The sequence below is a fragment of the Rousettus aegyptiacus genome, unplaced genomic scaffold (genome assembly GCF_014176215.1).
Source record: "Rousettus aegyptiacus isolate mRouAeg1 unplaced genomic scaffold, mRouAeg1.p scaffold_m13_p_10, whole genome shotgun sequence".
NCBI classification, from domain to species: Eukaryota; Metazoa; Chordata; class Mammalia; order Chiroptera; family Pteropodidae; genus Rousettus; species Rousettus aegyptiacus.
Genome location: NW_023416285.1, coordinates 69,827,203 through 69,850,917, shown reverse-complemented (window position 1 = coordinate 69,850,917; position 23,715 = coordinate 69,827,203). Strand labels below are relative to the sequence as shown.

At 33.1% G+C, this 23,715-nt stretch overlaps 1 long non-coding RNA gene across 1 annotated transcript in view; it reads right to left on the bottom strand.

Moving 5' to 3' along the window:
- Window positions 1-1,528: 1,528 nt before the first annotated feature.
- LOC107497261 overlaps window positions 1,529-23,715 on the bottom strand; it is a 404,352-nt gene continuing 382,165 nt past the window's right edge. The window contains exons 2-3 of the long non-coding RNA XR_004953122.1: window positions 16,908-17,053; window positions 1,529-2,979 (exon numbers count right to left, since the gene is read on the bottom strand). This is a non-coding gene — a long non-coding RNA (uncharacterized LOC107497261). The remainder of the gene's footprint in view (window positions 2,980-16,907; window positions 17,054-23,715) is intronic.

The following is a 23,715-nucleotide window of genomic DNA, read 5'->3' as shown; positions in this document are numbered from 1 at the left end:
TACATTAATTCTTAGATAATTGATAATTCTGCCATTAGAAACTATTAAATATAATTTATTCTTATTTATTACTGTTACACAATATTTAGTATTTTGTTTAATGGGATTTTTATGCTGATATTATAATTTTTATAGTAAAAAAAAGAAATCAAACTTTTTTGGGTATGACTGTTTTCATGTATAGAAAAACCTCAACCTACATCCAGAATTTAGAGCAATTTTTACCTGCAACTTATTTTTAGTAAAAGCACTTTCTAAAAGCTAAAATATTAAGTCCATAATTAAGTATATCTCTAAGAAATAAGAAAATATTATAATCTCTACAATAAATGGAATTCTTGCTTTATCTCCCTTAAATGATGGGTGGTTAGACCATTTCAGTCTAAATAGAAAGAGTAAGAACTTAAGAAAATTCACTGTTCAATTAACAGATTCATTAATGGTTGTGAACTACAGAAACCTACCATTTACTACTGTTCTGTATTTTTTTCTACACACTTGTACCTTAGTTTTCTTTTCATACTTCTGTAATTGTCTTATTTACTTATTATTTACTTGTTTTTTTTGTCTATTTTTCCCCACACTGAATGCAGTTTTTATTAGGACTACAGCCTTGGTTGTCTTGTTTACCACAATGATAGATACTCAATCATAATTTTATTTATTCATTCATTCATTTGATAAATATGTATTAATCTTCTATTCTCTGTCAGGAACTTTTGCATATAGACAAGGAATCTCTGGCTTCAAAGTGTTTATAGATAGAAGGCAAGTAAGTTAATAATATAATTTTAGGTAATTGTAAGAGCTATTTGGGGAATAAGGTGATAGAATAAACAGAGCAAAGTGGGTAGGAACACTGTTTTAGAAAAAAAATAGAAAATGAGGGTCTCTCTAAGGAGGTAAAATACAAACAGAGAAGTAATATGAAAGATTTGGAAGAAGAATGTTTCAAGGAGACTGAATACTATAAAAACAACTGAGGTGGATAAACTTGGTGGTTGGTGGTTCAGAAGTGGCAATAAAATTAGTGAGCGAGTGAAAGAAAGAAAGGAGATGAGCTCAGGAAGGCAATCATGGTCAGACCATGTAGGCAAGGTCTTCTCTTAACTAGCACTTTCCACACTTTGTTGTGCATATAAGTTGAATATATATGTTAAGAGCTCAGAGGGGAGCGAAAGATGGAAATTTGGGAGTCATTAGATTTTAAAGGTAAGCAATTAAATGAGCTCATCTAGCAAGTGAGTATAGATCAAAAAGACATTTGAGGTTAAGAAGGAGAAAGTTCATCTGAGAAGACTAAAAACGAGTCACCAGTGAGGTAGGAAAAAAAACAACAACAACAACAAATAATGTGTGATGATGCTTCAAAAGCCCAGTGAAGAAGTAAATGCTTCATTCAGCACAAAGGCTGGAGGAAATTAGTGAGGAGGGTAATCAAATACCTCTGGGAGTTCAAGTAAAATGAATAAGAATTGATCATTGGATTTGGCAAGATATGGAAGCTGTTGCTGACTCGACAGCGAGGGTTTTGGTGAATAAGGTGATGATATCTTGACTGGACTGTAAGAAAAAGAATGGCTGTTATAAAGTGGAGGCAGAAACAACAGACAACTCCTAACAATGATTTTTGCTACAGAGAAATGGGCCATAACTAGAGAGTGATGTTGAATCAAAGGATTTTTATTTTAAGATAGGAAATATTGAAACATGTTTATGTGCTGATATGTGTAATAGATCAGGAAAAAAACAATGGTTATGCACATGGAAGGGCTGGCTTTGGAGGGGAGAAGAGACAGTGAGAAAAGGGAATGCAAATTGTATATGTATGTATGTGTGTATATATGCTTTATAAAGATACATGTATATGTATTATAAAGATACATATAGGTTGGCAGACCTGGTGGTAGGACTATGAAACATTTTTCTTCTGGATGTGTCTATTTTCAATAAATGAGAAGAAAGGTCATTAACCAATAGTGAGAAAAAAAGAAAGAAATATTGGAGATTTGAGCAGTGAAGAAATGGTGTAACATAATCATCTTAGAAAGTGTGAAAGAAAGCAAATTTAGCAGGGTAATGTAGTAGGATTCAAAAGAGAGTACTGAGGAGCCATTTAAGATAGAGTGAAAAAATTAAAGTGAAACAAGTAGGATTTCCTCTAGTCATGTTTAATTATTTAGGGAACAAATGGTAAGATTACTGAGAATATATGTAGAGGAGAAATTATAGCAATGGACCATGGCATCTAAACCAAGTAAGAAGGAAGTGAGGGCTTAAAAATGTGGTGAGTTAATAATGCATTGTCCAAATAAGACTGAAGAACAGTTGCTAAAGTAAGTGAATTGAAAGATAGGAGGTTATTTGAACCTTAGCTAAATAAAATCCTATATAAGGCACCATTGCAATTTTCCAAAGGTCCTGGACAGTGTGACTTGAACCATGTGCATACAGCTTGAGCCATCATGAAGCTATCTCAAAAAGCTGATTATACATCCAGTCAGCATATGATTTTACTTACTTACATTTTCTAAGAAATACATCTGTTGAGAAAAGCAGAGTCAATCAATACAACTTTCTCCCTTTTATTTTAAAGTATATTTAACTGTTTAAGGCACCAGACTTAAAAACAAAACATCATTCAAACCAAACATGGTATTAGAGCATTAGCCTTAAGCGCTATTTTATCTTTCTGCTATTATTCTCTCAACAGCAATAAAAAAGAAATTGTATTATTGAATTTAAATGCTAATACATTTTCAGGATAATCTGAACAGAAAACAAATAAAGTCTTGTAACTCTATCTCCAATACTCTTCAGAAAACAGTTAGGAGGGCGAAAAATCCATAAAGTAAGGCACAAGGATAAGCAATGAGAAGCTGTTGTCCTTCCATGTCCAAAGCCGAAATGAAGATTTTGGAAGCTGAGAGACTACACCAGGCAACAATGATCCATGCTGACACAGTTCGAATTGTGCCCCTATAGCAAAGACAAAAGAGATGATTACCTTACATCTGGAGAAAAAGATGTTTGAATAAGAGCTATCTCTGAAATATCCTTATACAGTATTTATAAGTACTTTCTCCATTTGTAAAATGAGGGTGAGGAACCATATGAACTCAAAGGCCTTCACCAGTTAGAAAATATTTGAGTCAAATTCACTATCAGAGGTTAAATATTTCATGCTTAGGTAAAGCACAAATTAATTAAAAGAGAATTCACCTGCAGTTACTCTCATGCATCAACATTCAAGTCACAACTCCTGAAATTCTTTTATATAAACTATGTTTAGAAACTTCTTTCATAGATGCAGATTTTTCCCTCAACACTCTTTTTCCTAAATATACTCATGATATGAGTAGAAAGATAGCTGTATTTGCATTCCAGTAGTATTCCTAGTCTCCACTGCTCCCAAGTCCACTTCTCAGGTTTTTGTTTTGAGGCTACACAGCTCAAGTAGGAAACACATGGAAAGGCATATATATGTGTTGCCTCCTACTTCATCACTAAAGGTCCCTTTTATATGTGTACATGTAGATTTTTAAGAATACAGAAATAGATTTGTTCAAATTGGTATCTTCAAGAAGTAACTGTGGACAGAATACTTTAAGAAGAAATGGGGAAGTAAGGTAGTTAAGTCTAGCTACCATGGGAGTAAAATAGAAGGTGTAGGTGGTGAAGGGTGAATTTCTTTCCTTAAATGCAAACTGAACACATTATTTAGGAAAATATAGCATAAGAGTTAGGAGAGATCTTAGAATATATCTAGTCATCAGCTATAAAACAATGAAGTGACTTGACAAAAATTGCATAGTAAAATGAGTATTAGTTCAAAATCTCCTAACTTCTAGCATACTGTCCTTTTCACCATTAAACTATATTGCCTTACTTGATCCTGGTTGAATCTGAAGTTGAAAATTATGTTTACTATTTGTGACAATGACAGGAATACCTACTTTGAATAACTGAACTAAAGCAAAACAAGTGAAAAACTATTCAATATAGCTTATAATGCCTTAGATTATAAATAAACAAAATATTTAAAAAGCACTCTAATAAATATTATATTCTTCATTTAATTAATATCAGAAATAATTTCTAGAGTGATTTAATTTTCAGGTTTTTGTTAATAAAAATGTAAAATTATATATGATTAATTTGAATGATATAGTAATATGCCCAAAAGATAAATTTTGGTGTAATAGTCTTAGGGCCAAGATAGTTTATTCCCCTTTAATATAATTTAAAGGATTTCTAAATCATCCTTTATAATTTCAGAATGAAAATCTAATGAAAAAGGTCCGTACTTCTGATGATTCTCAAAATCCAAAAGTTTTAATTTTCTTCTCCTAACAATCCAGAATCATTTAAAATGCCCCAAATTTGCTGGAAATAACATTAAAACTTAGAATTTTTAAATGGTAAATCATTATAATATACATTGACAAAACCATTTGAAAAAATAGAGGTCCTAGAATGAAGCTCCATATCAACTTGCCAAATGTCGATACCAAACAACATAGTAAGTGGAACAGCTTGCTGAAGAATATGATTTGCAGAGTGAAAGTTTTTCGTGAATAAGACTTAGTTTACTCACATTGTATTTATACATTCTAAGTATCCATTTTCTGTTGTATTCCTCTTTTTAAACGTTGAGAAGTACTCACTGATAAAACAAAAGTTTGCTCTGAATTATTCTCAAGAATGTTACTTTAAAAATGAGACCATATTAAAACTAAAAAAAAAATTTCCAACTAAGTCATTCTCAGTAATACTATAAAAAATATATAAATTACATCCAAGTAAATATATTAAAGATTTTTTTAAATGTCCATTTTTGGCATTGGTTAATTCTTACATAATATCCAATGTAGAGTTAATAACCTAAAATGTACCTCATCCAAGAAAGAATGCAAACTGAGTCTTTTTTGGATATGGAAGAATGAGTGCTGTTGCCAAGTGTTTATTTCTAATTGCTTTAGAGCATAGTAGGTGACGAGGGACTATGTAATTACTTGGTATCTCTAAACAAAGTGGTTGTGATATGCATATGCTCTGGTGCCTGACAAAAACGTATCTACTATATCCTTATTAATAGCTTTGAATTGTAAATACTAACTTTCCAGGAAGTAAAAAATATATATATTGACTGAGCATATATGCCATAAATTTCTCAAGCTCTTGCACTGCATGGAGCCCTGCTGAAAAAGAACAGCTGCTTCTCACCTAGAAGACAGAGTGTCTTGAAGCTAAGGAAATTTGTCAGCATTCACCAGGCACTTACTCTTCCAAAATCAAACAAGTGAATTTTCTGGAGTTGTTATATTACCCATGACAATAGTTCATATTGAAGAATGTGACAACGTTCAAAGTTCCAGTTTTAAAGGTTACTTGGTTTAAATTTTTTTAAATCATCAAAACAGGAACCACATATGCACCGAAACTGACATACTTTTCTTAACCTGTATGTGGCTTTTAACAGTCATTGGTTTTCACAATTCTAATACCAAAATGATTAGAAAGAAGTTAACTGCTGCACTAGTGTGGCAAGACTTAGTGATGATTGTGCATATAGGGTCAATTAGTGCATACAGAGACTTACTGCAGTGAAAAAAAGATGTCACAGCTGGACAGGATGATCATGGGCAGTAGGCAGTAACCCAGTACACTTGCCACACAGCCTTAAGACACCCCCAAAATGCTTCTCAAGTTTAATAAAGCATAAATCCCTAGGCAGCCAATGGCACTCATGCCATACACACAACCAAACTGAACTTTTCCTGCCTGGGACAATGAGAAGAAAACGGTTTGAACACAAATCGACCATCAAGAGGAAAGCAGAATGTCAATACATCAGAGAGCATTCTGAGTCAATCAACTCAACATTGTCCCCTATCTTCGTAGTATATAGAATTACTAGGAGACCGAGAGTTCTGAAAAAATACTAACTATAATATGAATTCGGATCTTGAAAACAAATACTTCTGACTATACTTAGAATGGCACAAGCATGCTACAGAAAAGATGAAATATTTCTAATTTAAATTTTGTATCGTAGATTGTTTATTATGGGCATACTGCATAAGTAGGAATATATTTCCATATTTGTGGAATAATTAAATGATTGAATAAATTAATGAAAGAAAATTAGAGATTTACAAAACATATTAGTAATATTAGCAAACTTCTATAGGATTTACTATGTTAGGTCCTATTCTAAGCATTTCACATCTATTAACTTATTTAATCCACACAACTATCTTATAACACAAGTACCACTGTATACTAATTTTACACAGGAGGAAATCGAAATGCAGAAAGGTTAAGTAACTTTCTCAAGGTAAAATAATGCTAAGTGGTATTGGTTTTGATACCAGGCAGTCTGGCTCTAAAATTTAGGTCCTTAACATCTACAAGAGCTCTAACATGTCCTAAAATAATGGGACATATTTAACCTTTTTAAACCTAGTGTATCCTAAACTTATTTGACCACAGAAAATTTAGCTTTCATAATGTCTATTACCAGTTTAATTCAACACACCTTATGAAAACTGATTTATATGAAGCACCTGATAATGAATCATAAAAGAGGTACTGTTAAAGGAAGACAGCCATGTTCAGATTTACCTCTGATCTTCCAGGGAATCATAAAAATAGCCATCACCCATGAAGCACTAGGGTCTAAAAGTTGAAGTAGTTCCATTAAACTCATCCAGGGGAAGTCACAATCTACTATCAGTTTTACAAAGGACAATTTAATATTTGCTATCTGAGTATGCCAAAACTCCAGTAAAAAAAAATGCATTTAGTTTTTTATGTTTACTCTAAGAGCATTAGAAATTCTAGGTAAAGTTTGAATAAGCTGACTGGTTCTCATGGACATTATATAAAAACAAAGAAGTATCTGGTAAGTTGATTCAGAGAAAGAGAACTTTTCAGCTGTCATTTTTTTTTTTTTTTCTCATCCATGGCTGTTTTCTGTGAAGTCCTTATGTCTTAAAAAAAAGAGATATATTTATCTTATGATTAATTAATGGAAATGGAGAATGTTATAACCATTGTAGTGTTCAAAACTAGTTTCAATTCTTCTTCCTCGGCAGTTGGGGAGGCTGGTCACTACAAATTTTTTGTCACAGTGTCCTTAACCCATGCTGGTAAAATTCTCTCCTTCATTAGTCAAAATTTTTATTCATATCTTTTGTATTTTTATGGCTACTTTGTGAAATAATGCTAATGATACTAATGGACATGCTAAAAGGATCACTTCAGTGATGCACTGCTCCATTGGGTGGGTTTGCTCCACTTGGAAAACAGTAACAACTTCAAATCACTTTGCTGTATTAGAGAAATATTCCACATAATTTTTAATTGGATGGGATAATTCTGAAGTATGGGTAATTTTAATGATGAAAATATACTTAAAGCTGTTCTTTTGGTTTGCCTCCTTCAAAATTAAGAAAGACCACTATAAGGTCTGTGTCTTATGTCAACAAAAATTACAAAATGATGAGTACATGACTGAATCTTACACCTCTGGATATCATGAAAAAAGTTGGTTATTATTTCTGGATTTAGTTTTGATTTTTCTAGGACATGTATATCCTAGCCCATAAAATCATCCTTTACATTTTAATTATAGATGTCTATGGCAGAAATAACTTAGTTTAAAATAGAGTCTGAGTTAAATCTGATGTAATTAATATCTGGTTGTTTTTTTTTTTTTATTTTTATTGCTCTACATGTATCAGAATCAATTCTGAAGTAATCGTATCTAATGGTAAAACTGAAGTGATGTTTGCCAAAAATGTTTCAGAAAATACATATCTTTCCATTATGCCCCAAATTTCAGAACTGAAAGGAACCTTAGAAATCATTTAAAGAATTTCAGTCAAGATGGAGGGCTAGGTAAAAGCAGGGTTCAACTTCTTCCATGACCACATTACAATTTTAAGCAAATTATAAAACAAAAACTTGGAGAACTACCAGAAGCCTAGATGATCATAATTCATACATCTGAGGCTATAAAGGAAAAATCATATTGAGACAGGTAGGAGGGGTGGAAATGCAAAGTGGGCTGGTCCCACATCTGTGTGGTGTTTGAGCACCAAGAAGGAGAGAGCAACTGCAGAGGCCCTCTGAAGGAACATGGAATCCTAGCCCCACACAGCGGGTCTCCAGCCCAGGGTTCCAGTCCCAGGAAGGGGAGTTCCTACAAAGTCTGACTGTAAGAATCAGTGGGGATTTGGGCTGTCTGGATGAGACAAAAGGAATCTGAAAACCCAGACATCTCCCCTTAAATGACTCACTCACAAATTCACTTGCTCACACATACTCACCCTGGGCTCCAGTGGATAGTCAGTAGCTCAGGAGGGCAATATATACGGGAAGAGACTGAGTTATTTGGTGCCGAAGCAAGGGTTTGAGGGACAGCCATCATTGATTTTTTGCAGCGCCCCCTTCCAGGGCAGTTTGCAGATAGGTGGCATCTTGCCTGGGTTGAGCCTTCTCCCAACTTGGCCAATTCTAAAGTAGTATTGGCAGGGTGAGATCAGCTCACTTTACTTTAGTCTCCTTGAGACCCCCACCCCACCCAATCCACGAATTGCCTTTGTCAGGCCCGTTGCCAGGCAGCTAGCCCCACCCAGCACCTTACCTGGCCTGCTCATTTTGGGGCTGGCAACAACCCTGAGCTCAAGCTGCCCACATGCAGCGTGCACAATACAGGTGAGACTTTTAGCAGCGGGCCACTGGTGGCAGCCCTAACTGCAGTGTCTTTGGGAGGATCACTGGGGTCTACCAGCCAGAGGCGGATGGTGGCTGGCCTCGCTATGATCTGTGACTTTTGCGGGAGGCGACGAGCTCAGCATTGGCAGCAATCTGCATTGGCTTGTCTAAATCGGCTCTCTCTGCCCTATCCCTCCCTGAGACCCTGCACCACCTAACCCACATATCGCCTGTGGCAGGCCCATTGCTAGGCAGCCAGCCCTACCCTGTGCTTTCTCTGGGCCACAATTTCTACAGCAAACAGCCCTTAGCGCGTGTGACTGTGAGTGGCCAGTGCACCCCAAGAGAGACTTTTGGTGGTGGGCCACAAACCCCTCCCCAAGCTACAGTATTTCATGAGTAGGTCTAGGTGTCTGCAGGCCTGAGACAGGCAGCAGCTAGCCTTATAGCAATCTGAGACTTTTAAAGGAAGCCTCAGATTCAGTATGGGAATAAAACCTGATTCTGTATTGGGCAGGCGAAATCTGCACACTTTACCCTGATGACTCCCTGAGTTCCTACTCCATCCAACTCCCATAACAACCAAAGCTGCAGAGACTTACAAGCAAATGGCAGGCAACCTCAGGTTTTAAGATGCACAGATCCTTTTGCTGTGCTACCCCATGGTTAGTACTGGTGGTAACCGACCTTGGCTTACAGTGTGGTCTCTTCCACTTGCCTCCAGATCCAGTACAGGCAGCAACCATTTATGGATTGGTTGTAGCTCCTGCTAGGCATCATGAACAATCAAAGGCAGCAGCTGACTTTGACCGACACAGGAGCCCTTCCCAATGACCCCAGAACCAACTCATATGGGGGCTAACATCAGGCCACCACAAAGCACCACCTGACCAGTTCTATAAGCAGCACACCCAAAAATTGTTCTCAATAGATACATGAGCCTGCTGGGGTGAATCCCACTCCATGGGGTAAGCCCTCACGTAGTAGCTCATACCCTGTGGGCATGACCAATCTCCACAGCCAGTCGACCCTAGAGTCAATCCTATCCAGTGATGTGCTAATAGCAATTAAGGATTAGAAGAAGAAGAAGAAGAAGAAGAAGAAGAAGAAGAAGAAGAAGAGGAGGAGGAGGAGGAGGAGGAGGAGGAGGAGGAGGAGGAGGAGGAGGAGGAGGAGGAGGAGGAACAAACACAACACACATAATCACACATGAGGAACACACTCAAAACCCCCAGCTAAGGTGATCAGGGAGACTGAACCACTGGGCCACATGGGACAACTACTACATAAGGCCACCTGCCAAGCCGGGGGGACATAACAAATCTTCCTAATACATAAAAGTGAACACAGAGGGGCACCTAAAATGAGAAAACAAAAAACATGGCACAAATGAAACAACAGGAGAAAAGCCCAGAAAACAATAAATGGAATGGAGGCATGCAACCTACTAGAGACAGAGTTCAAAGCACTGTTTATAAGGATGCTCGATATACATAGGGGGGAGAATAGATGATGTCAGTGAGGACTTCAACAGAGAGATAGTAAGCATAAAAAAAAAAGAATATAGAAACCATAAAACAATCAGAAATGAAGAATACAATAACTGAAAAGTATTCTAGAAAGAATCAACAATAGATGAAATAAAGGAAAGGTTTGAATCAGTGAGTTGCAGAAAACACCTAATCAGAACAGCAACAAGAAAAAAAAGAATTAAAAAAAAAAGAGGAAAGTTTGAGACCTCCAGGACAACATCAAATATACCAACACCTGCACCATAGGGGTACCAGGAGAAGAGAGAGAGCAAAGGATTGAGACGTTATTTGAAGAAATAATGATAAAAAAAAAAACTTCCCTAACCAGTGAAGGAAATGAACATAATTCCAGGAAGCACACAGAGTTCCAAAGAAGAGGAAAACAAATAGATTCACACCAAGAGACTATTAAAAGCAGCAAAAGAAAAACAGCTAATGATTTACAAAGGCACTTCCATGAGAATGTTGGCCAATTTTTCAACAGAAACTTTGCAGGCTGGAAGGGATTGGCACAAAACATTCGGTGATGTAAAACAAGAACCAACATCAAGTCTACTTTACCCAGCAAGACTATGACTTACAACTGAAGGTGAAACAAAGAGCTTTTCAGACAAGAAAAGCTAAAGGAATTCATCATCAACAAGCCGGAATTATAATAAATGTTAAGGGAAGTTCTGTAAAAAGACAGAGGGGAAAAGACTCATAAATATGAATAATAAAATAGCAATAACTATGTACCTATCAATAGTTACTTTAAATGTAAATGGATTAAATGCTCCAATCAAAAGACATAGAGTAGCCGAATGGATAAGAAAACAAGACTTAGATATACATTGCCTACATGAGATCCTCTTCAGATCAAATGACACACACACAGACTGAAAGTAAAGGGATGGAAAAAAATATTTCATTCAAATAGAAATGAAAAAAAAAATCTTGGTTGTAATACTTACATCAGACAAAATAAACTTTAAAACAAAAACTATAATAAGAGACAAAAAAGGGCATTATATAATGATAAAGGGATCAATGCAATAAGAGGACATAACCCTAGTAAACATTTATGCACCAAACACAGGAACACCTTTATATATAAAGCAATTATTGACCAATAGAAAGAAAGAGATTGATAGCAATACACTCAGAGTAGGAGACTTTAACACAACATTGACACCAACAGAGCGATAGATATTCCAGACAGAAAATCAACAAGGAAACACCAGCCTTAAATGACACAGTAAATTAGATAGATTTAATTCATATTTTCAGAGTGTTTTACCCCAAAGCAGCAGAATATACATTCTTTATCAAGTGCACATGGAACATTTGCCAGGATAGGCCACATGTTAGGACACAAAACAAGTCTTGGTAAATTTAAGAGGACTGAAATAATATCAAGAATCTTCTCTGACCACAATGATATAAAACTAGAAATCGATTACAAGAAAAAAAAATGGAAAATACACAAACAAATGGAGGTTAAACAACATGTTACTAAACAATGAATGAGTTAACAATGAGATCAAGGAAGAAATTAAAAGATACCTGAGACAAATGAAAATGAAAAACAATGACTCAAAAAGTATGGGACACGATGAAAACAATTCTAAGAGGGAAATTAATAATAATACAGGCCTACTTCTAGACACAAGAAAAATTTCAAATAAGTAATCTAACCTTACACTTAAAAGCACTAGAAAAAGAACAGCAAACAAAACCCAAAGTGAGTAGAGTGAGTAGAGGAAGGAAATAATAAAGATCAGAGTGGAAATAAATGAAATAGAGTCTAGAAAAACAATACAAACGATCAATGAAACTAAGAGCTGGTTCCTAGAAAGGATAAACAAAACTGATGAAACATTAACCAGACTCATAAAGAAAAGAGAGAGAGAGAGAGACAGAGAGAGAGAGAGACAGAGAGAGAGACAGAGAGAGAGACAGAGAGAGAAAAGACCCAAATAAATAAAATCAGAAATGAAAGAGAAGAAGTAACTATGGACTCCACAGAAATACAATGGATTATAAGAAAACTCTATGAACAATTACATGTCAACAAATTGGATAATCTGGAAGAAAAGGAATTATTCCTAAAAACATAAAATCTCCTAAGACTGAGTCAAGAAGAAACTGAAAATCTGAACCAGTGAAATCAAATCAGTAATCAAAAACTTTCAAAAAACAAATCCTGGACCGGATGACTTTAAAGAAGAATTAACATCAATTCTTCTCAAACTATTCCAAAAAATTCAAGATGAGGGAATTCTCCCTAACTCTTTTTATAAAGCCACAATTACCCCGATTCCAAACCAGACAAAGACAGTACAAAAAAAGAAAACAATAGGCCAATATTTCTTATGAACAAAGATGCAAAAATTCTCAACAAAATATTAACACACTGAATTCATCAATACATTAAAAATATACACCACAATCAGGTGGGATTTATTCCCAGAATGCGAGGTTGGTTGAATATCTACAAACCAATTAATGTAGATATTAACAAAGTGAAAGATAAAAATCATTTAATCATATCAATAGATGCATGAAAAGTGTTTGACATAAAGCAGCATCCATTTATGATAAAAACTCACAGAAAAGTGGGAATAGAGGGGACATATCTCAACATTAAAAATACCATACGTGACAAACCTATAACATCATATGTAATGGAAAAAGACTAAATATGTTTTCCTTAAGATCAGGAACAAGACAAGGATGCCCACTTTCACCACTTCTATTCTAAATAGTATTGGAAGTCCTAGCTAGCAATGAGGAAAGAGAGAGAAATGAAAGGCATTCCAATTGGAAAGAAAGAAGTAAAATTGTTATTTATAGATGTCATGATACTAATATATATAGAGAACCCTGACGATTCCACCAAAAAACTGTTAGAACTAATCAGTGAATTAGAAAAAGTAGCAGGATACAAACTTAACATTCAGAAGTCAGTGGCATTTTTATACACCAATGATGAACTATCGGAAATATAAATTAAGGAAAAAATCCCATTTACAATTGCATCAAAAACAATAAAATACCTGGGAATCAAATTAACCCAGAAAATAAAGACCTGTTCTTGAAAAATCATATATCATTGAAAAAAGAAACTGAAGAAGATATGAATAAATGGAAGCATATACTGTGTTCATTGGTAGAAAGAATCAATATTATTAAAATGGCCACAGCACCCAATGTATAGATTTAATGCAATCTCTATCAAAATACAAATGGCATTTTTCAGAGAACTTGGAACAAATATTCCAAAAACTTACATGGAATCATAAAAGATCCCGGATAGCCACGGCAATCTTGAGATAAAAGAACAAAGTTAGAGGTATCATACTACTTAGTATCAAACTATACTACAAGGCTATAGTAATCAAAATGGCGTGGTACTGGCATAAGAACAGACACATCGATCATTGGAACAGGATAGAGAACCCGGAAATAACCCTATGCCTATTTGGTCATTTAACCTATGACAAAGGAGGCAAGAACATACAATTTGGTAAAGACAGTCTCTTCAACAAATGATGTTGAGAAAACTGCATATATACATGAAAATGAAACTGGGCCACCTTCTTACACCATATACAAGAATAAACTTAAAATGGGTTAAAGATTTAAATGTAAGATCTGAAACCATACATCTTCTAGAGGAAAAGATCATCAGTAAACTCTCTCATATTACTACTAGAATTTTTTTTTCTAATTTATCTTCTCGGGTAAGGAAAACAAAAAAGACTACATCAAACTAAAAAGGTTTTGCACAGCAAAGGAAACCACCAACAAAACAAATAGGCGAGAGAAGAAATTCACTTATGATACATCTGACAATGGGCTAATACTCAAAATTTAATAAGAAATTACACAATTCAACAAACAATGTAATTTAAAAATGGGCAAAAGACCTGAATAGATATTTCCCCAAAGAGGAAATACAGATGGCTAATAGATATATGAAAAGATGCTCAACGTCATTAATCATCAGAGAAATGCAAATTAAAACCATGATGAGATATCACCTCACACCTTTCAGATTGGCTATTATCAATAAATCAAAAAACAAGCATTGGTGAAAATGTGCAGAAAAGAGAATCCCTGTGCACTATTGGTGGGATTGAAAATTGGTACAGCCACTATGCAAAACAATCTGGAGTTTCCTCAAAAAATTAAAAATAGAGTTACCTTTTGAACCAACAATTACACTTCTGGGTATGTATCCAAAGAAAACCCAAACTCTAGTTGGTAAAAATCTATACACCTCTATGTTCACGGCAGCACTATTCACAGTAGCCAAGATATGGAAGAAACCTATGATTGGATAAAGAAGTTATGGTACATATATACAATGGAATATTACTCAGCTATAAAAAAATGGTATCTTAATATTTGCAATGACATGGATGGACCTAGAGTGTATTATGCTGAGTGAAATAAGTCAGACAGAGAATGATAAATATCATATGATTTCACTTACATGCAGAATCTAAGGAAAAACATAAATGAATAAACTAAATGAAAACAAACTCACAGATACAGAGAACAAACTGGTGATTGACAGAGGGTAGAGGAATTGGGGGCTGGCTGAAAAAGGTGAAGGATAAAGAAGCATAAATTAGTAGTTGAGAGATTGTCACGGGGAAGGGGAACATGGCATAGGAAATGCAGTCAGCAGTAATGTAATGGCTATGTATAGAGCCAGAGGGAAGATAGAATAACCATGGGGATCATTTCATAAACTACATAAATGTCAGACCAATGGACTATATACTTGAAACTAATTTCAAAAATACATACATGTATATAAATAAAGGCTGATAAATAATTTTTTTTTAAAGTACAAATTAGTAGTTATAAAACAGTCATAGGATTGCAGAGTATAGTATAGGAAATATCATCAATATTAATGTAATGGCTATGTATAGTGCCAGATAAGTGCTAGTGCAATTGGGGAGATCACTTCATAAATTACATAAATGTCTAGTCATTATACTGTATATCTAAAACTCATTTAAAATTAAAAAATAATAACAGTAAAAAAAATAAATAAACCTTTTTTTTAATCTTCAGAATGAAGAAATGAAGTCCTAGAAATAGGAAACGAAAGGTTTAAGATCACGCCTAGAGGTAAACTTAGGAGTAGATCCAATTTTCTCACTTCTAATTAATATTATATAACCCCCCAAAAAATCTTAACGAGATTAATGCTTTCCTTTAAGAGATGGTAACAGTAGTATTTTCTACAGGGAAACAAACAGCTGTTATATTACAAAAAAGAAAAATGAGTTAATATATTAAATTGATTATTTCTGACTATTTGATTAATTGACATGGTCTTACTTAGCATTTTAATCTAAGATTATCAAATTACTGTGACAAAGACAGAAGGGAGGTTAGAGACTAAATTAAAACTCTAGGTGATACAGTGTTTGGTTTACAGAGAATTTGCATTTGCTGTAGTTAAAAGGAAGAAATAAGATTCTATTGTACTGGATAAATATAATGTGATTATTGACCACATAATCATGTAGAAACTAGATAGCCATCAGTATTTTAATACTGGTATTAAGTAATTAATAAACGAAATGAAATTTTATGTAGTTGCAAATACATTTTACAGCTACTTCTGAAAATTATAGTTACATTGGGTAAAAAATATGGAAAATGGATAGCTATAAGATAAAGATGTGGAAAAGCCCTAGAATCTTTAATTCCCTGTATCATTTCTTCTGCCAAGTGTATCACTTTGTACCTTAATGAAACTGTACTTTTCAGACTGGCTTGACCATATTTTTATCCTCTATTTTTAACACATTCTTTGGTATAAAATCCTAGACCTTTTCTTATTTCTTCTTTTTCTTCCCTTTTAATGAAACATTTTTTTAAACTATGAGATTGAATGTCTTCTAAACTTAGGTGGAATAATATGTTTTTTTATGTCTTTTAGTATTATTACTCGCAGATATAAAGAATGAGAGACATACACAAGATAAATGGCGACTTCAGCAGGAAAAAAAAAGTCTTTATAAAAATCATAAAACTAAAATGATATGGAAAGTGTATTGATTACACTTATTATTGAACAAACAAATAATAGGATGTCATTTCAAGTTAATTTATCCATAGTAGCCTACCTAGAAACAAGAAGACCCATGTCATACCTCACAGGGTATTGGAAATACTCTAGAGATACACCCCAGCAAAGAAAATAATGAACACAGAGAAAAGATTTGTCCTGTGTCACAATGCAAATTTTGCAGAAAGTAAGAAATAAAATTTAAGCCTTATATTTTCCAAATCCATGTGTTCTTTCAACTTTCCAGATTGGCAGTCTTTTTTTTTTTTTTTTTAAGAATAAGAAAGAAATGATCCCTTGCTTTGCTGAAAATTTTGATTTGGTGATTTGAGTTTTTTTTAAATTTTATTTAAATTTATATATTTTTAATCTGTTGTAATGCATGATGGCAGTTTTTTGTATGTGACACTATAGTTGTATTAAATGTCTCACCCCAAAAAATGTCGTTATGAATTAAACACAATTTTCACTTTGTAAAGTGACATACTATATTGTGTATTTACAAACATTTATGCAAAAATGACATTGGAAAGGACACACTTTAATATCTGATGCTTGCTGCTGTCCATTACCAGAAGCAGGGTGGCTCCCAGTGCAATGCAGAAAAGGATGGACCTAGCTAGGTCGGTTTCATTCATAATGCTGCCATCTACTGCGTTCAGTGGGTTTAACACCGTCAAAGTTTTTTGCCATATGTGATCAAAATTAATTTCAAGTTCTGCAAAAGAGGAAAAAAAGAAGATAATATAATAATAGAAAAATAAACATCAGCTAAGATATCTGATTAACTTACTTAGCACTTTAATGTGATTGTTATACCTTCATAATCTAAAATTCTATGTAATATATAGTAACTATAAATAAATTTTTAAAAATAGATTTTTATTCCCAATGAACTGAAATAAATCTTTTAGAGAAATAATTTCATCAAGGAAAAATTACAATCTTAAAATCGAGCTGAAAATTGAGAAATAGGCATTCTACAGGAAAAAAAATATATATATATAATAAAATAGTAGCTAACAGACTGAAAGTTCCATCTATTGCCCATTTCAATATATCGTTTTCCTACAATTTCCTTTGCTATAACAACTTCGAACTGTTGTTATATGAAGCATGGCATAATTTTTCACTTAGCAGAATTATCTAAGCTAAAGATCTTTAGCCATGGTCTGGAACTTTACTTCCACTCTACCTCACGAGAAGAGCAATTCTATGCTAACTGCCTGAAACTCCACAGAGGAGAAATGGAAGCAAAGTAAAAGTAATCATGATGTACAAGCATATTTTAACAAATTAAATGCTCCATGTGGATGAGTCTGTGTATTCAAAGATTAAATTCTTGAGACAAGTTAGCTATTCTCTTTTATGAGTGGTGGTGATAGAATAAAATATCTAAAATCAGTCAGGCTCAGTGTGCACGAATCCACACACTCATTAGAAATTTCTATTTTTTTTCTCCAATGCCTTGTTTTCCAAAGAATTCCAATTACCTCACAGACCTCTTGGTTTGTTTCTGCTCCTCTTATATAATTATTATTTTAAAATATCTGCCATTTGCTATCCACTGAATATAGAAATGTGTATTGATTCCTCATTTGTTTCTTTTCTGACACTCTAATAAACTTTAACATGTATCTTGAGTAGAAAAAATGAACATTCAAGGAAGAAAAGAACATGACTTCACGATTAAGAAACCAATAATCAAGCTGGTAACCCTCCAGTATTTTAAAGTTGAATAAGAGTGAAGTGGATGCTAGGAAAACCTGGAGTGAAACTACTATAAGGTAAATGCATTTAACTGTTTTTTTACTGAATGGTTTTACTGAATTTTACTATGGCCCATAAGAGATTCACATGCTTTTGTCTTACAGACACACAGTGAAGCTAACGCTGTTATTTTATTCCTATCTTGTGCATCAGATGGCTGAGGTTTTGAGAGATGAGTAACTTGTCCAATGTCACAGAGCTAGTAATACAAAATCTAGGTTTCAACACTGAAGAATCAGACTCAAGAACTTATGCTGTAACATAAGTAAAATAATATCAAATCAAATCAAATCAATTTAAAAATGGGCAGAGGAACTGAATAAATATTTATCCAAATAAGACATACAAATAGCCAACAGGTATGTGAAAAAGTGCTCAATATCATTAATCCTCAGCGAAATGCAAATCAAAACCACGAGGTATCACCTCATGTCTGTTAGAATGGCTATCATCAAAAAGAACAGAAAAACAAGTGTTGGTAAAGAGATGGAGAAAAGGGAACCCTTATATAGTGTTAGTAAGAATGTTAGTTGGTGCAGCCACTATGGAAAACAGTATAGAGGTTCCTCAAAAATTAAAAAAAAAAAAGATCCAGTAATTCCATTTTGGGGTATATATCCAAAGAAAATGAAAATAGGGTATCGGAAATATCTGCACATCCATGTTCACTGCAGCATTTTTCACAATAACCAAGATATGGAAACAACCTAAGTGCCTGTCAATGGGTGAATGGATTAAAATATGGTAGATACATACACTGTATATTATTCTGCCTGAAGAAAAAGGAAATCCTCCTATTTGCAACAGGAATGGACCTTAAGGGTATTATGCTAAGTGAAATAAGACAGAGAAAGTCAAATACGGCATGGTATCACTTATATGTGGAATTTACAAGTTAAAAAAAAAAAAAAAAGACAAAGAGAAACAGAGTAAAAAAGTGGTTACCAAGGGTTGAGGGTAAGGGAAATAAGAAGAAGTTGATAAAATAAAAAAACAAAAAACAAACTAATACTTTTAATCAAGTAAATGTGCATATAATATCATAATGATTGTATTTTTTTTTTTTTAATCAGCCTCATTCTCCCATGTGAAGAATTGTCTCCCTAAATTATTTGTATGCAGCATTCAACTTCCCATCCCAGAATTTAGTGACCCTCTTTGGTCAGATATGGTGTATAGTTCAACTTCTTTTACAGTAGCTCAGACCACCTAAACACTTTGCAAAGCTGATATTCTATGCACAGAGGACTAGATGAACTTTCAATGCTTGCCATGACATAGAGGTGCCTTGCTTTAAAGGACCTAACATTTTCAGAAGATCAGCAGAAGCTGGTTTGAATTAGAGTCGAAAGAATATTTTTTCATTCGTTTCACATTCAGATTGACAATTGCTATCTCAAATTGAAAAGAAGGAATTTGGCTGGTTAAATTAATATTGAGCAAATCATTTACATTTGAACTTCTATGTTGCATCTTTTTAATTTTCACAGTGTATTTATATATTTCTTAATGAACACACACTTTGGAGAATATGAGTAGTTCGCTAAGCTTAAAATGAGGTTAGATTGTCTAATGTGATTTTTTAAATAGCAGATTTTAAAAATTGAAAATTCTGCAGTTTAAATTAATTTTACCTGAGACTTATATTGCTTTTAAACATTATTTTCAATTTAGACATTTATGCTAACAATGTTTTCAGTATTTATCACAATAAAGTGGTCTTCATCTTCAATTCAAAATATATTTTTCCTCAAAAAACATCATTATTCCTGAAGAAACTGAAAAAACTCAGATGAAAAAGATTTTATGAGATATTATTACTGATTTCAACCATTTATTTTATGGCATAATTAACTTCTGCCCATGTTTCAACACCGAGCCATGAAACTGAGAATGAATATAAGACCTACTAAATATTTTCATTAAGAAAAGATTTTACATGTTTTCTACCAAAATACATTTTCATAATATTTTGTTGTCAAATTTATTGCAAAGTATGCAAATGAAATTATAAGCATCTATTAATTATAGATAACCAAATATAACACCTTATTATACAAAATTTAAAAAAAGATATAAAACTGCTGCGAAATTCGAATGCAAAAGTTATTGTTTTGCTGTCATCTAGTGGTCATAAAGTATACAATATAAATACTATAAGATGAATTAATGTTTTCATTTTCTATGCAAATTGTGGCACTGGCCTTTCAAATATAAGCATCAGTCATCACAGTTATTTTTCTGGTCGGACAGACCTAAATTAACTATTATTCTTCAAGATATATTTGTTAACATATTGGTTGTACACTATCAGATAACAAAAGTTATCATTCTTACATAAAACCAAACAAGTCTTTTAGGCAAAGTATTTAAAGAATAAACAAGCACTATTTCAAATAACACATTTTTGTGTAATTTTATAGGTTGTTTTGGTGTACACTCAAAAAAAAAAACTAGCAAATATTATTTATTACCTATCCTAGAAATTCTGCCTATGGCTGTTTCACATTTTTCAGACAGTTGAAGCTTGAGACTTTCACAAAGTCATCCAGCCTAAAGAACATATTAGATCAGAGACTAGAAATTTCATAGATTCAAAATGTAAAATTATATTAAGTGCTCTCTTTTAATATACTATACAATTAGTGGAATAATCACAAAGAAAAAAAATAATCTAGGAATTTTCCCCAAGCTGTATAAAGTGGGAGGGGACATCTAGCATATTCCTTATTCAAACAGAAAGAGACATTAGAAGAGGCTATGTTACAGTTTAGTATACCACAATAGAGACATTTTAGATAAGTAGAAAATAATTATTTTCAATAAATTTATAGGAAAAAATTTTAATCTTAAAAAAATAAATTTAAATACCTACTTCACATACTAACCTAAAACAATTTTCAATAAATCAAAAATTTTAATGCAAAGCAAAAATATAATTTAAAAAATCTATAAAATATAAGCTGCATCTAGAACTGGAGAAATAGAAACAAAAGAGCAGCTGGAAAGAAAAGTTATCAAGGAAAATATTGTGGAATTGAAAATGTAAATATTAAGATTTCTATATGCCCTAATGTTCCATAAACATATTGCAGACAATAATTAATGTTTTTAGTATATAAAATCTCTAAAAATAAAAAAGAAAGGAAAAAATATCGTGAGATTCCAATAAGAAGTCTGAGAAAGAACATGAGAAAAAGAAAAAAATAAAAGTCAATAAACATATGAAACAAATGTCTAATTTTTCTAGTAAGCAAGAAATACAAAAGTATTCATTTTTTCCTTTTTGTCTGTCAAATTAAAAAAAAAGACATCTGATATTCTACTATTAAGGCGCAGTAGAATATTATTTTTCTAGATTAGTTTGGCAATGTAAGTACCATTTGATCCAGTAATACCACTGTTATGAATTCATCCTAAAGATAGACTCTATTATACAGGTCAAAGTCGTTTACTATGATATTCACCAAAGTATTATATATTATGAGGAATAGCCTTTAAGCTAAGTTTTAATTATGGTACTTCTTTAAGATAAAATATTATGAATTCATTCTACGTTATGATTTCAAATAATATTTAATGAATTTAAAGACTGCCTATACAGAAGTGCTTATGGTATTATGTAACTAAAAAAAAAAATTTATATTCATAGCATGATGTGACATTCATTTTTAAGCATTCATAGTTACATATTCAATGAAAAATAGTATTTCATAATAAAATAAAATAAAATCTGGATGACAATTCATGAAATTGTTCATGTTAGTTATGACTCAAAGATAAAATTTTACATAATTTTTTTATTTTTATTCATATATTTTCATATTTTCAAAATATCTATATTAAATATTGATTACTTTTATAATTCAACAACATGACAGTTTTTTAAAGTAGAGATATTGATGGAGTCAAGGAAAATGTTTAATAAGAATAGCACACAGAGGCAAAAGAGAATGACTTAGTTAAACAAAACCAATTTGAAAACTTAGCTGTCTTCTAAGGACCTCCCAAAAATCTATTATATAATTTTCTGTGCTTTTCTGAATTATTTAAATCTTTCATATTTTTAAATTTTTGATGCAGAGAAAAAATATTTTAATGCCAGGTTGCTGGCTGTGTTCACATGAGGCAAACAATGATCTTTTGAATGTAAAATATTGGTAATTTAAATCTATCCCTTTTGCCTTGAGTACATGTAAAGGATTTGGAGCAGTTAACCTGCGAATATTTCTCCCTAGCGCTCAAATTTAAATCTGCTTGAGTTTTAATTTTGAGTTTTAATTTTCTAGCATCTATACTTCTACCACCATGTTGACATTTTCTGAGATTAAAAACAGCAGATGCTGGGGGCTGGATATAAAAAATATATATATATTTTAAGGGAGAGAACATCCCTGATATCCTGTAAGGCCCTTCAACTGCAAGGATCTCTGAGTTTCCTTGTCACCAGCAGTGCTATTTACTAGAATCATATTCCTCCCCATTTAGCCATGCCTACTGATATTAGAGGGCTCATATGAGCCATAGAAGAAAAAAACTCATGAGCCAGACTTGTCTCCAAGACAACAACAACGACGACAACAACAACAACAACAAAATAAACAATAAGTTCAGAAATTACCCTCTTTGCTCCAAAGCAAATAGTGGAGAAAAGAAATTAAGCTGTAATGAAGTAGTTTCATTAGCTGGAGTAAGAACCACTTTTCTAAAAGACATCTTCACTGTTGTCTAGACATGGCCAGGGAGTCCAAATTTAAGAAGCAGTGAAGAAACATTTAATAATTGCAGCAATAACACAATAGCACATACCTACTTCCCATTTTCCCCACACAAACATGTGACAAACTTCCAGTGGTTTAAGTGTCTTGAATTGGCAGACTTGTTTATATGTGGAACAATCACATATAAAATAATGTATGCAACATACTGACAGCACACAGTAAACGTGATTATTGCTATTATTCTTCAAGTTGTACACACATTAGTACCACTTCCTTAACTTCTAGCAAAGGAGGCTCTTCATCAAAATTGTCACTGTAAGGAGATTGTGAATAATAGTCCAGGTTGAATCATGGCTGAAAAAATTGTCAGGCATAACCTGATGGCATGAACATCTGTGGTGGGGCAAAGGGAGGCTGAGGCTGCTCACTGGCTTGTTGTCTATAGAAAGGAAAATACTGGTATTTATACACCTAGGAAAGGGATATCATGACAAATCAAGGAAGGAAACTATATTTTTTCTGTCATGAATTAGTTCGGATTTTATATTTATATTTAAGCATGAAAGAAATAACTCAAAGTTTAACCTAATCGAAAAAGTGAAGTCACTGGTTGTGAAAAGATTTCTAGAGTGATCCATAGCAACTAATATTTTCTGATTATGTACAATGTACTAGATACTTTTTCTCATATTTTCTCATGTAATTAAAATTCAGGAAGGTAAAAACTGTACTTTTCGTTTCATTTTACAAAAAAAATAGAGGTTTTTAGAGACTGAATATCTTGCCCAATATCACAGACCAGTGCAAGTGTTGGATTCTGAACTGAAGTTATCTGAGCAGCACTTTGCTTCTGACACAATGTTGCTTTTTCACTGACTTTCAAAGGCAA